Source organism: Pristis pectinata, chromosome 16, assembly GCF_009764475.1.
Source record: "Pristis pectinata isolate sPriPec2 chromosome 16, sPriPec2.1.pri, whole genome shotgun sequence".
In the NCBI taxonomy this organism is placed as follows: domain Eukaryota; kingdom Metazoa; phylum Chordata; class Chondrichthyes; order Rhinopristiformes; family Pristidae; genus Pristis; species Pristis pectinata.
Window position 1 is genome coordinate 25734367 of NC_067420.1, and position 12519 is coordinate 25746885.

Sequence of the window (12519 nt, forward strand, 5' to 3'; positions counted from 1 at the left end):
AAGATAATTGTCACCATAAGAACATAAGAAATACGAGCAGGAATAGGCCATCTGGCCCGTCGAGCCTGCTCCACCGTTCAATAAGATCATGGCTGATCTGGCCGTGGACTCAGATCCACCAACCTGCCTTTTCCCCATAACTCTTAACTCCCCTACTATGCAAAAATCTATCTGTGTCTTAAATATATTTAATGAGGTAGCCTCCATTGCTTCCCTGGGCAAAGAATTCCACAGATTTACTCCTCTCTGGGAAAAGCAGTTTCTCCTCATCTCCATCCTAAATCTATTCCCCCGAATCTTGAGGCTATGTCCCCTAGTTCTAATTTCACCTACCAGTGGAAACAACCTTCCTGCCTCTATCTTATCTATCCCTTTCATCATTTTATATGGTTCTGTAAGACCCTCTTTCATTCTTCTGAATTTCAGTGAGTATAGTCCCAGGTGACTCACTCTCTCCTCATAGGCTAACCCCCTCATCTCCAGAATCAACCTGGTGAACCTCCTCTGCACCACCTCCAAAGCCAGTATATCCTTCCTCAAGTAAGGAGACTAGAACTGCACGCAGTACTCCTAGTGCAGCCTCACCAGTACTCTGTACAGTTGCAGCATAACCTCCTTGCTCTTAAATTCAATCCCTCTAGCAATGAAGACCAACATTCCATTTGCCTTCTTAATAACCTGTTGTAACTGCAAACCAACCTCTTGCAATTCATGCACAAGCATTCCCAAGTCCCTCTGCACAACAGCATGCTGCAACCTTTCAACATTTGCACCACATACAACTATGGTCTGCATCCTATCATAGACATTTTCAGATCAACATTTTCCAGAACATGGTCAAATTTTCTCAAGAAAACACATTGTTCTGGACCGAGGTATCAACATTTCCCCAATTTAAAGTCAGGACTCCTATGCAAGTATGTCTGGATATGGCATACATAACCATTGATACATGTTCACAATCACACTTTACCATCGGACTCTTTATTCCATCCAGCAAGGAAACACAAACTTCCTGCAGTGACTTGGCTCTGTCGGTAGGGAATTTACTCTTGCATATGGCATTTCAGTCAAGTTAAAAACAATAAGAGATCAGACAATTTCTTTCCAGATGTATTGAATATTTTAAATATTTCAAGCACTTAAAAGTCTTATTGGTTTCATTACTCCTTAGTAACTATTGAATACTATCAAAGTGAAATACATTCACTCATTAACTGCTATTCTTTAACAGTCATGACAGCTGATTAACCATATCCCTCCATAGATGCTGCCTGACCTGCTGAGTTCCTCCAGCAGATTGTTGATTGCTCCAGATTCCAGCATTTGTGGTCTCCTATGTCTCTGGAGGAACCAGCTGTCAGTTTCTCCCCAGCATTGCAAATGGGACTTGTTCTAGTCCTGTCACTTGAAAGCCACTTACATAGCACAAGAGGTTGGAGCTGCCTTAGTGAAACTGCCAGTAGAGGAGCTGCTAAAGGCATGTGCAGTTTAGTGTGGAGTTGAGCAAAGTCAGAAAATTCCTGGTCTTTCATTCTTAGAATTCATGTACAAGGTCAACTCCAAATCATTTTACAAGCTGAAATATCAACTTTGTTGATTTCTTCCCCCCCCCCCCAACAGTTCTAACTATTATGTTTTATAGCTTTTTTTCTGAACCATATTCAAAACATTAGATGTCTCCTGCCTCAGTGACTATAAATGAGCATAATATTCATGGCGTACTCTCATCACAGCAGCTTCAGCATCATCTGCTCTGACTTTCATTCCACTGTTTTAACTGCATATAATCACTTTCTATTTAGTCTGTTTATTCTTGTTCTGCAATAACTAGCTACGTTAAGCACCAAATTTACTAAAACAAATCTTTTTCAAATTCATCTTTAGCTATTTTGACTGGAAAACAAGATTCTCCTTTGCACTTCCAAATATAGTGCTCTCTCTCTCCATTCAATCAATTATTTTTTTAAAATCTTTGATTTCTTTTTTGAAGTGTCAATACCAGTCTTATTTTGACTTTGATAGCAAGTTAACAACAGGCTGAATTTCATAGAACCTGAGATATCAGAGTGCTGAAACTGATGAATCAATTACCAACACCCATTTGGATACAATATTTTTATAGTTTCCATGAAAGACTACAATCACATCCATTTTTAAATGAAGTCATGAAATCAGGCCTTCAAGGTTTTTCTTCTTTAAACATTTATTCAGGAAGCTGGCTTCTTTCAGCATCAGCCAACAGCTCATGGCTTTTTGTTTCCTACATCTTTCTGATACTCTTCCGATGTGCCAAGTAATATCGGGTGTTCACTCCACAGGAAGCCACTTACCTGCAAAATGTATTTGTTCTTTCAAAGGAGATACTTTGTGCCACTTCCCCAACCCTGCCCCCCCCCACCATCCATTCCTATTCAATCACCATTGTATACTTAATTTGTTCACCAATAGTTAACTTGCACCTGTTTGAAAAGTTGGAAATGAGGAAGCAGTGACCACCCAGCTCATGGAAAAAGGGTAAAAAAATGATTCTCCAGGCATTATGGTACCATTATGTTACCAAATGCAATACTTACAATGCAATGCATTTCACAATGTAACAAAGCAAACTATGGCTTACCTAAATAGACATGAGAAAGTTTTGCAGAGAGAAAAAATAATCAGTATCCTTACTGAAACAACTGATAAGGTGTGCAAATCCTTTGTTAATTGGTCAAGATCAGAGTATAACATCACCAGAAAGGTGTGTACATCAAACTGGATCCAATGAATTCAGAAATTTTCATTAATTTCGTATACATAAGCAAGCAGAGGTTTCTGCCCAAAATAAACAAAGCATTTAGACACTATAACTGGCTAAATGAGTAATATTCATCACTTTTTGGCTGACATAAATGAATGCCCATTTGAAATGTGGACTTGGATAAATATCATTTCTCACACCATTTCACCACATACCAAAATACTAAATCCTCCATCCAGTCCACACAGTTCAGAAATCCAAATGATAATTTGATTCCTTAACATAAAATGTCACAACATAAGTAATTACTGTAAGCAGGGTAGCTACTTTTGCCAATAGTTACAACCCAAAATTTATGACAACCACGACAACCCCATTATGACATTAACTTCACTTATCACTTCAATCCTCTTCTCAGCCCGACAAAAATAAAGATGATTATGCAGGGCATGTGGATTGGGCAGGAAAATGGACCAATTACAAGATGCAACATCAGCCATCATTTTAATGGATGATGGGCCAGATGGGAAAGCCAGAAGGCTTATCCCACTTCTTTCTCAATGCCTCCTTTGTTCCTTGGGTGATTGTTCCCTTGTACACTGACAGAAGGCCTGTCCTATCATTTACCCCCAAAAAAATCACATGGTCTTTTTACCCAGACATGCAAGAAAATTAGCTAATACTCAATTAAAGCTAATATGCCCAACCCTTGATGCTGTGTAATATTGCATCAGGTGATGCATTTTTCCAATGAGTTATTGGGAAGATTACCTTTAACAGGATGTTTTGTATAAGAGAGCAAAAATCTGAAAAGCACACTAGTTAAACCAATCTTCAACACAACTGACTCTGTGTGAAGATGAAACACATTCACATTTACTAATGATAAACTATTTTTGTTCATTGAAAACAGCTTCATTGTCTTCTAGTAATTCAGAACTTCTGAAACTGATTGCTGAGGGACCAATCCAAAGTAAACTCAGTTAAAACTCTCATTCCCCAACACAATCTAGAATGTTATCACTACTCTTGTGAACACTGCAGAAAAGGCAACATGCATGCCCTAAGATGGTCAGTTAACACTTTTATACCAAATTGTACTAGAGTATTAAAAAAAATTTATATTTTATAAATCCTATAGAACAAACGACATTATTACTTCAAGTTCTAGTTGCCCATCAGGATCATGATGATGGGGTAGAGGAAAGCAGAAAGAGGGAATTAAAAGGCCAAAGAGCCAGGTTTCATCCATCTAAGTACAACTGAGTAATCATTTCTATAAAGTGTACACAGGATAAACATAGATGGGAACAGAAGCCAGCTGAGTTTCAGCTTTTTTTTAAAACTCCCTCACTCTACTGTTGAAACAAGAAGTCAGTATGCACCTTTTTAGCTCATGCTAAGCAGTCAATTTGGCAGGTAATGGAATACTGCCAGTACTTGTGCGACCAAACCCCAGTCTAAATCAGTACCTCAAAGAAAATGGAAGGGGAAAATGGTTCAACAAGGCTAGCCACAGAGCGTGTTATTTGACTGACACTGGAAAAACCTCACATTTAGGTTCAAGTCAATAATTGATGTTAAATGCTACTTTTGGGAGAAAGTAACAGTAATCCTTTTATCTTCTTTACAGTAAGCATACCTGCTAAAACATGTAGTTTTTCCAAATTGCTTGGTTGAAGGAGAATTTGTAAAAGTGACAAGTCACATTTGTTAGTATGAGGCATCTAAAACATCATCCACCGTGTAGAAATACACACATAATCTGTCAACTTTGTTATATACTTTCCTGAACTATTGTAACAGTTCAATATAAACTGTTACAATATTTCAGGAAAATATCTTGAAGTTGCTCTATAATTGGTATTTTTAACTGTAAACATAGATACAACTTCAATATCTGTATGACCATTTAAAAATACCAACCTGCATGATACACTTGGATTATGTACGCCAGTTGCATAAGGTAACAAGCAACATTATCATAGACAGCCAAGTATAGTTACAATTAAATGAAAAGACATTCATTTCGTCTGCAGAGAATTCAATTCAACTCAATGCAACTTTCAGAAACGATACATTAAACAGTATATCAACTATATTTGTTAGTTTCCTCAGTAATATTTTAAATACTACAATATACATCCACACAATGTCTTCTGTTGAAGTTGCATCCTTACAAGGCAAACAATCACAAGTACATTAAATACGTCAAGGCACAGTAAATGATTCATCAAGAGTGAAAAGCAATTATAATGAAACTAATTTTCGGAAAAGTTTTACTAATTTATCTACTCATTTTTCACAATACTCTTTTCAAATATTTCTTTTGAAATTTTCTGCATGAGAGTACAGTGAATCTGAAAAATCTCTTGAGACATTACCTCATTGCAAAGCCTACAAATAATTATTTTAATATGGATCATTATTGGTATTTTAGTGTTTATTCTGCTCTTAACTGAAGTGCCCTTACAAGACCAAAAAGCACCAGATAGATGGTAAGGACTTCAAATTATCTTAAATTGTTTTCTTATTTTAAAATATATACAGGTGCTACTAAAGCTCTTTCTCTTTTTAAGAAAGATACTCAAACATCAAAACTTAAGTTCAAGTGAGGAGACAAAGATTCAATACTGCTCCAAGCATCACTGGAAAAAATATTTTTCTGTAGCCAAGGCCAAGAAGAAATGACCAGCCTGTAGCAGCAAACAAATGGAATGTCAGGATTATTTTAGCTTCTCACTATTTGGCAAGAGCCACCTGTATTCATTTGTACAAGGCCAATAAATTGAATGAAAAAAAATGTTGCAATATCCCCATCTTATGAGCTTATGTACTGTTATTTTGAGTGATTATTTCATTTTTAGAGAAAGGATTACATCCAAGGCTCCAAAATATCCCTGTTCAAAGGATAGCAAGAACCCACAAGGAGCACTCCTGCTGTGCAACTGACACTTCTGGCAATTCCAAACTCACTCACTGAAAAGTAAAGCTAAGGCAAACAGTCTTCAAAACGTTCCCACAATCAGCACCGAATAAAACTTAACAGGGTTCTCACTTAATAGTTCTAGTCATGTTGGTTTCCTCCCACCACTCCACCCATTCTGAACAGGAAATTTAGAGTGAGAAACACCCACTTGCAGACAATTCATTAAAACTTTTACTACAACGTTTCTAGTTGGAAAATAAATGCGGCTAAGTATTTGCACATCCCACTGCCTTTTTTCTCTCTGTATAATTTTGAAGTTCTTCTGATATCTCTGGATCACCAGAAGTTGAAAAATTCATGAATTAATCTGATACATTGCTATTTACTTTAAATGAACCCCTCCAAGCTAACTGTGTCTAGAATTAGAAACGACTGTGCCACATTCATCAAATTATGGATGGAGTGGACACTTCTAATACAAATTAATTTAAGGGAAGTCTATCAGTAATTACCTTTGAAGATACTCCCAAGTTGAAACAGAGGCATTGTTGGTTGACTGAACATACTAGCTTCCACATAACAGTACATCAAGCCAATATAAAAGCTCACACTAGACCACTCAAAATAAAATCTGTGATGATTTCTGAAATAATCTATTTTGATGTGCTACTCTGATAATGCAAGATAATTTTAGGAAAAATGCAAGATAATTTATGGATCATGGATTAAACACTTTTGCAATAGTGCAGCAATCTGCTTAAAACTTTTTCCCTAGACACCAACTCCATTCACTTCTTGGCATCTTTTAAAACAGATGTTGCCTGACATACTTAGGGTTTCTAACACTTCGTTTTTAAACTTAGATTTCCAGCATCTGCAGTCTTTTTTTATTATCAAGACATTTATACTGCTCCAATTCAGAATACCTAAATATCCTTAAATTATAACATTCCACTCTAAGTTGTCTGTGGCTGCCAAGGTTATATATATATAAAAAATCATCCCAAGATCCTTCCAACTCCAAAATCCTCATTATAACTATACTTTGAAAAAGATTTTGATAATTTTCCCCAAATACCACCTTATATTTTTCAGCACGAATTATTTACCCTTGCTTGATAAAATTTCTGTGAAATATCTTGTATTAACAGAAGTTGAGTCCAGCACATATTTCCAGAATGATATAAAAAAATCCATAGTCCTCAAAAACAATTTGAAGACATAGGAAAGTGAATCAATGCAAATGTATGGAGTTGGAGGGGGAGGAAACAAAAAGACAGATACAAATGAGCTTCTCAAACTGTTCTTCTCAGAAAACATGCAGAATGCATTTGTTCAAATACTCTGCATTCCAAACATATTTTCCCCCTCCCTCCTATCTGGGGTGCATAACTGGACCACAAAGTCTTCATTCTAATAACATATTAAAAACGGTATGTTGCATTTGGCTAAATATGTGCCCCATACTGGACAAATAACTTCAAAAGTATCACCTGGTCTTAAAATTAAAATCTGCAGATTTACAGCTTGACAATATTTTAAATACTGGCACCAATGCTTTGCAAATCTTTTCAAAAACATCCAGGGGTATAGCTTAAGGACCTTTTGTGGCCTCTCAAGATCCCAGACCCCTAGTGGTTTCACCATCTGGTGTATTTGTCGACTCCAACAAACCAAACAGCATTTCTAATATTCAAATAAGGTTAAGCATTTAAAATTGGGGGAAAATGACATAAATGCAAAAGAGCTAAATAGGTGATTTTTTTTTCAGTAGTGTTGGACTGATAGAACTTTTCACCTATTTTTTCATCTATTGCCTATGCATTCTGAATGTAATCTTTAATATTCTGTCAATCATCTTACCATGCATGGAATAAAAACAGAAAGTGTTATAAATATTCAGCAGGCCAGACAGCATTTGTGGAGAAAGAAACAGACGACATTTCAGGTCAATGATCTTTTATCAGAACTAGAAGTTATGAATGAAAGATGTTTAAATTGCTTGTGGGTGGGGTGTGGAGCAAACAAAGAAGTTCTGTGATAGGGTGAAAACCAAGAGAGACCAAATGACTGGCTGAGAGAGGATGGTGAAGGCTTGTTAATTACAGCTGATCTGACTGGAGGAGATATAAATATTAGGAGATGAATAAGAACAGAGAGAGAAAAAAAACAATGCTCCATTCAGTCCACAAGAGTAACCCTAAGCTTCCAGTTCCTGTCACTTACATTCTCCATACCGCTCCCACAGCTACCTCTGTCTTTGGACTCCTGTTCTAATTTATCATCACTATATTTATCCAATTCCTTCTTGAAAGCTACAATGGAACCTGCTTCTACCAGATCTGAAATGCACTGCATGTTTTCCTTATGTCACTCCTCCAACCCTTGATCCCTCCAAATGATGCAGCCTCCCACAATCTGCTCCGTCCAGACTGCTAATTATTTTATAAACATATCAAACTTCTCCCCAATCTTTCTTTTCCAAAAGAAAACGATCCTAACCTCTTTAATCTACCCTTGTTACCGTCACCCTTCATCCCAGGAGTCATTCTCACAAATCTTTTCTGGACCCTCTCTAATGCCTTTAGATTCTTCTTATAACATGACAACCAAATAATTACATTTCCACCAGTCAGGTCACTAAACACAATACTCCTACTAAGGCTGAACAGGAGTTTTATAAAGGCTCAGGATAACTTCCCTACTTTTATATCCCATGCCTCAACTGATAAAGCTCATAATTATGACTGGCTTATTAATCATTTTCTCAACCTACCCTGTCATTTTCAATGTTTTGTGCTTACATAATCCAGGTCCCTCTTTTCCTGCACCCTTTTTACAAACGTATCCTTTAAGTGGCTTCAATGTTGCCTCTCCTCATTCTTCCTACCAAAATGTATCACCCCACATATCTCTGCATTAAACTTCATCTGGCCACTCCATCACCCTGTTTATATCTGGCTGCAATCTATCACAAAGCTCTTCGAACTACACAACACTGTCAAGTTTTGTCATCGCCAAATGCAGAAATAGTTTGCATCTCCAAGTCTAGTTAATTAAAAATCAATCAAGTAAAAAAAAGCCAATGGTCCTAACAGTTAGTACCATGACAGTGCCTTCAGTATCCACATGCAAGTTCCCAATTTTGTCTTTAATGGGCCGCCACTCCTTCATGTACTATTTTACTACTTATACATGACTTTGTTTCAGATGTTTGCTGTTCAAGTATGGTTTGTTTAGTTCTCTGTCTGGGTCTCCAGTTCCTCACCCTTAATTACTTTAAAAATAATCACATGCACTCAACTTCCTTAAAATTCTAAATGGCATGATTGTACAAAGGCAACAAGCAAGTTCAACAAAAATCACAGATGATCTAGTGATTGTATATTTCAACAAATGCTCTTGCCAAATTTTAACATCTTACGCACTAATTTTTTATAAACTAGTTTTGAATATATGTCAACCTGTCAAGACAACGTTAATGTTCAAATTAGTTTTACGACATGCTCCAAACAAAATTCAAGACCAAGCCAATAATTCCGTAATAATCTAGGATCAGTGACTCTATTCCTTCTGCAAAGCAATACTTGTAATGTTCATGCACTGTGATATTAAAGATTAACTGTGAAACAGCACGTATTACTAATTATTTTAGAGGACCAGCAGTGAAATGTATAAAATGGGAAAGCCCTTTCTGGGACATCTCTGTTCTCACTGGAAACTCCAACCAGGAAGTGGTACACTTCAGCTGCCTCCACAGTTCTAAATAGGTTGATACACATGAACTGCTGGAACAGACTTGTGCCAAGAGAATGGAGGATGTGGGCAAACAACACCCCAGCAACGTCTGGCAGTCAATTATTCAGGTTTTCCTACCAAGGTGGAAACCCCCCATTAAATAGGACGTGTGTTTTACAGAAGTATTTTAAATTATACAGCTGGATTAGCAACAAGTTTAAAATCATTCCAATTACAAAAATTATGACACTTTGCTGATTTTTTTTATTGGTTCCAACAAAATATACAACCAACTTTCCTCTGGCTTTCCACTGTGTTTCCATTTTATTCTGCATTTCCAATATATTGTGGTTTTGTTTTATGATATCTGGAACCAACTCAATGTGATCAACATAAATGCATCCTATTTGTAGGTAATAAAATCACACATTTAATCAAACAGTTTAACTTGTGAAGTTTTGATTTAATTATGGAAATAAACAGTCAAGTAATTTGGGTTAAAGAAAGTGACGGGCTTCTGTATTTATTTTACAGTGGGAAAACAATAGTTAAGTGAACGTCAATGTGAAAATACCATTTCTTATAACACTGAGGTTCACTTCAAAATATTACCCGTTATAAGATCCCTTCGTTCACACCAAATATTTAAGCATATGGAATATAATCCAAATCATTTATTTATCAGCAACAAAACGGAAGCAGCACATGGGCGAGATCAAGTACATTGCTTAACAGTTCATCAAGAACTCTGCCAAATCTGACTTTTAGGTAAAATGGATAAAGTGTATTTAAAAAAAAACATTAACCAGAATTATGATGTGCATTGAGGAGAAGTAAAACTCAGTTAAAAATAAGATGACATTCTGCAACAGGACCAGATCGTTAAGCTGTTGTGCTTTTGCCCATTTAAGTCTGGATAATCCTCTGAGCCGACACCAGGTCTCTCCGAACAAAGTCAGGCTTCGGGGGGAGACAATACGCGGCCAGGCCGCGGCCTTGGCCCCGCACTGCGCTCTCCGTGTAGTTTCCAAGCCCCACTGCAACTCTCGGTGACTTTGGCCGGAGGGAAACGTGAGGGGAGCAAGGGGGATCGGGGGGGTGGGGGGGGTGCACTTGGCTCCATCTCCACCGAGGCCAGTGAACATTTGGAGCCGAAGGACGGGCGTTGACGCAGCAACAATCGGCGCTCGGCCTCGCCCCCCCCCCCCCCCCCAGTTCCCCGGCCCCGCGGCGGAGGTTACACTCAGTCCGGGTTTAAACCCTCCCACCCACCGCCGCCGACAGCCACAGCGGCCGGGAGCAGCAGCAACAAAACACACCAAATACCTGGGTGCCCGATAAACAAAGTAGTTGAGCGAAAAGGGGACGTGCGCCGCCCGCCACTCACCGATTAACCCATGTATGTGTGGAGCAGCGGATCAGGGCCCCGAAACCAGTGACTCCGACACAAGAGGGAAAAAGAAATGATCCCAAGAAACCGCCTCCTCCTCCCAGCCTGAGTAACCAGGAACCTGCTCTCGCCGCAAGCGGAAACGACAGCCTGGTATTGTGGGTAAGGAATAGACCCACCCCTGGCTGCTAAATGAACTCACGCACACTGTACAAACTACAAAATACAGATACACAGCACTTCAAGGTAGACAACACTGTTCTGTCTGCTTCGGGAGCACATGCACTCACTCACATATGTAATATGAACTGCATCTCACACACACAACAACCACACTCCACATATGAAAGCTGCATAACACACATACATAGCACGCATAATTTAAAGTATATTGCACTCACTGACTACTTCGGAAACTAACAGACGGAATATAAACTGCAGTGTGGTCTCTGATTGCCGCATGAACCCACACACAAGATAAACTATATTATAGATACTGGCTGGTGCAGTAACCACCACACAACTCAAGTTAATATAAACTACATCTCACTCTCACACACAAACAAATTACTCACCTATATTTATAAACAGACTACACTTATAATATAAACTACATTGCAGCCTTATATACTTAAGAAACACACAGACAGAATACACAGAAAGTGGTATACACATGACAGAATAGAATACACATAGGTGATATCTGAACCACACATGCAATGCACATGACATCCCAAGTGATTAATGAAAGCATGCAGACACACAGCTACTCTAGTCTACGACGAATTAAACACAAACCAAATACACCATGCAGTTGGACTTAATCCAGCAGATTGCCTGGAAATGATCACCTACATCATAAGATTTTAAACAGCGCGACTACTGAGAAAGTAGATACTTTGCATCTTCCAAAATTCTCTGGACTTCAGAATGGTCTGCATGGATTGAAAACAGCTCTATTCAAGGAGGAAAGGGCAGAAAAAAAACAGGGAATTGTTTGCCAGCTACCCTGAAAAGAGAATATAAAATATTTGGCATTAATTATCAGGGATGTGATCATAGGACACTTAAAAAATCGTAATATTATTGGGCAGAGCCATCATAGATAGTGAAAAGAAAAAGCTGGACAAATCTATTTCATTTTTTTTGAGATTGTAACTAGGAAGTTAGATAAGGGAGTGAAAATAAATAAAAACAAGGTTTTCAAACTGAAAGGTTCATTCTGTTTTTTTCTTCTCACAGATGCAGCCTGACATGCTGAGTATTTCCAGCAGTTTCTGTTTTTGTGTTAGATAAGGGAGAACCAGTGCATGAACTGTATTTGGATTTACAATTTTCATTAAGGAGCTACATAAGACATTAGCACATAAAATTAGCTCTCAAGGGATCAAGCTAATATATTAGCATGCATTAGTGTTAAATTCAAAGGCTGGAAACAGGAAGTAGCAATAAATGGATCATTTTTGACCTGGTGTGCTATAACTTGGAATTGTGCTTGAGTTTAATTATTCACAATCCAATCACTGATTTAAATGAGATGACAAAGTTTGGCATAAACTAAGTCCTCATTGTTTGTGAGGGATAGGAGCACAGACTAGGTAACAAAACTGCAGATACCTTGAATGACACTGGCAATGACATTAAGGCTGCAGTGACATGCAGTGCCAACCCCTTCATGGATATAACAATTTTTAATATAGGTTTCAGTTTGTATGTTTT

At 37.9% G+C, this 12519-nt stretch overlaps 1 protein-coding gene across 2 annotated transcripts in view; it reads right to left on the minus strand.

Moving 5' to 3' along the window:
* The window catches only part of LOC127578946 (zinc finger and BTB domain-containing protein 46-like), a 57873-nt gene extending 46909 nt beyond the window's left edge, over positions 1–10964 (minus strand). Inside the window, exon 1 of one of the 2 annotated variants that reach the window (XM_052031534.1) lies at positions 10798–10964. The gene's annotated coding sequence lies outside the window, so the exon portion shown is untranslated. The remainder of the gene's footprint in view (positions 1–10797) is intronic. The other variant, XM_052031535.1, reaches the window with a different exon arrangement.
* Between the last annotated feature and the right edge of the window lie 1555 nt (positions 10965–12519).